The sequence below is a fragment of the Bactrocera latifrons genome, unplaced genomic scaffold (assembly GCF_001853355.1).
Source record: "Bactrocera latifrons isolate USDA-ARS-PBARC rearing strain unplaced genomic scaffold, ASM185335v1 scaffold_656, whole genome shotgun sequence".
NCBI classification, from domain to species: Eukaryota; Metazoa; Arthropoda; class Insecta; order Diptera; family Tephritidae; genus Bactrocera; species Bactrocera latifrons.
In genome coordinates this window covers 22,963-25,879 of record NW_017537330.1, presented here as the reverse complement: position 1 = coordinate 25,879, position 2,917 = coordinate 22,963, and positions in this window count along the sequence as shown.

The following is a 2,917-nucleotide window of genomic DNA, read 5'->3' as shown; positions in this document are numbered from 1 at the left end:
TCCTTGACCAAGTATCCTCTGGGTAGCCTAAGAACATCCGTGCATGATATTGATATCATCGGCCTCAACACCCGCACCGTTAGTTCTGCTTTCTCTTGACTGGACAAGGAAGCAACACAAATGGGTCTGGCAGTGAACGAGGGCAAGACGAAATATCTCCTGTCATCGAACAAACAGTCGTCGCACTCGCGACTGGGCACTCACGTCACTGTTGACAGTCATAGCTTTGAAGTTTTAGATAATTTCGTCTATCTTGGAATCAGTGTAAACACCACCAATAATGTCGGCCTAGAAATCCAACGCAGGATAACTCTTGCCAACAGGTGCTACTTCGGACTGAGTAGGCAATTGAGAAGCAAAGTCCTCTCTCGACAAAAAAAAAACCAAACTCTATAAGTCACTCATAATTCCCGTCCTGCTATATGGTGCAAAGGCTTGGACGACGTCGACAACGGATGAGTCGACGTTGCGAGTTTTCGGGAGAAAAGTTCTGCGAAAGATTTATGGTCCTTTGCGCGTTAGCCACGGCGAATATCGCATCCGATGGAATTATGAGCTGTACGAGATATACGACGACATTGACATAGTTCACCGAATTAAAAGACAGCGGCTACGCTGGCTAGATCATGTTGTCCGAATGGACGAAAACACTACAGCTCTGAAAGTATTCGACGCTGTACCCGCCGGAGGAATAAGAGGAAGAGGAAGACCTCCACTCCGTTTTTAGGACCAGGGGGAGAAGAACCTGGCCTCGCTTAGAATGTCCAGTTGGCGCCACGTAGCGAAAAGAAGAAACGGCTGGCGCGCGGTTGTTAACTCAGCTATAATCGTGTAAGCGGTGACTACGCCAATCAAGAAGATGTACATACATATGTAACTTTGTGTTCATGTAAACGAAATTGAAAGAATCATTCGCATTATGTGTGTAAATTTGTCTAGACACAACTCTGTATGTAAATATATACACACATTGTTTCATACAAAAACTCCGTTGGCACTGACAACCAAGCTTTGTCAAAAAGTCAATGGTAGAAAACCGGAGCTGTACCGATACCGCTTCCCTTCCCGCTTTACAGCTTTGCCTACAAACTAGCGAAATTACATATGTGTGTTTGTGCTTGCATACATATCAACTCAGCCGCGTAAAGATATTTCAGAATTACAAAATATTTTTACATTCCTTGCCAAATGCAGTCAATCGTGGTTATGTGACACATTCAAAAATATAGATATTTATAGTTAGTTAAAAATAAAAATATAATATGGTACATAAGCGACTGCGGATAATTAAATGATTCGTACTTAAAATAGTAATTTCACGAAAAACATATCGAGAGATGCAGCAAGATATAATAGAGGCTGTTAAGAGTGATGAGGGAGAAATTTGATTTTCATTTAAKCGGAGTACTACTTAGCCGGGATTGACTATRCACATAAGTCAGAGGAATATTGAATATTTTCTTTSAAACATTTTCTGAATTGAAAATTGACAAATAAACTATGTTTGCAATTTTATTCTAATATATTTTAATACTTACTTTTGCGGGGTTAACACTTTTTCCTTCTCATACATTTCAAAATATAATCAATTTATGATTTTTAGCTTTTGAAATCGTCGCGAAAAGACGCTTGTATGCAAGGCATGAATCGAATATGCTTTTTGAAAGTACGTTTGCGYTCATGAATGAAAATTTTGTTGTTGTGTAATTTGCTGTAAGTTCTGACGTCAATTTGGCTGTCATATTTATTTCTGATGCTATTTCGGACGATTGTTGTTYTTGTAGAACAATATTTGAAGTTTCCGCGGGCGACATACATACATGTGTATACAGATATGTTTATATGTAGGTTTGGGTATACATTGTTTGTGTGGCAATGTCATACGCACATATGTATGTATATGTTATGTACATGTAGAGCAGCGCGCGCATATTATGTTACTGATAAATGATAATATCTTAATTTGAAATTRATTTGTACTTACATATGTATGTACATACATATCTGCAGGAAAGATGCGTRTGTAAGTTTTATATGATAAAAGTWGAATTTATATATATTATTGTTGTAATGTATTAATTACATTATCAAAGATAAGAAATATTTAAAAAGTTGCTCATTTGCCCATTAACTACAAAAAATGCTCKGAGAATTGCATAAATTAAAAATAATTTTATCAATTTTGCATGAATTCATAAAAATTCGAAAAAAATATATTCATATCAATAGATATGATGGCATGTAAACGTATAAAAATATAAGCCAAAAGGCCAACATGCGTCTGTAAAAGCAATGCATATTTCAGAGCATAATTTTTATTGAATTCTCAGCTCTGTTCACTCATTTCTGCTAAAGTTTCTCTTGCCGAAGTGGTGAAATCCACTAATAGAAAATTCATGGCTCTTGATAGTTCACGCTTGTCCGTAGTTGKACCTTCTCTATATTATACGTTCTCTGTTTCAAGTTTAGGAACGTCAAAAATTGTTCCCAAAATATTTTGTTTACTTCCCGTAATATTTAGTTTGGTAACCTTAACATTTGTTTGGTAWGCAAAAATATATTAACATTGATTACCTACATATACCAACAAGTTGTTTAAATCTCAGTTGTTAACATTTTCTAACCAAACAAAAGATTTCAGGTTAATATAGAGAAATCTTTCTACACAAAAATAGAAAAAAGTTGTAATTACTGCTTAAGGAGTTAAAGATTTGAATATTTCTTCCTTAATTTGTATAAATGCTACCGATTTCACACAACCATGTCGATTGAATAAAGAAATATCGACTGAGCGTTTTGTACACAATAGTGATTAATCTTACTTTGAAATAGATAAACCCAGTACCACCAGTGTTGAGAAATTCATCCGCGACTTCAATGAATACATATTAGGTTGTCAAAAAAGTCCTGTGGTATT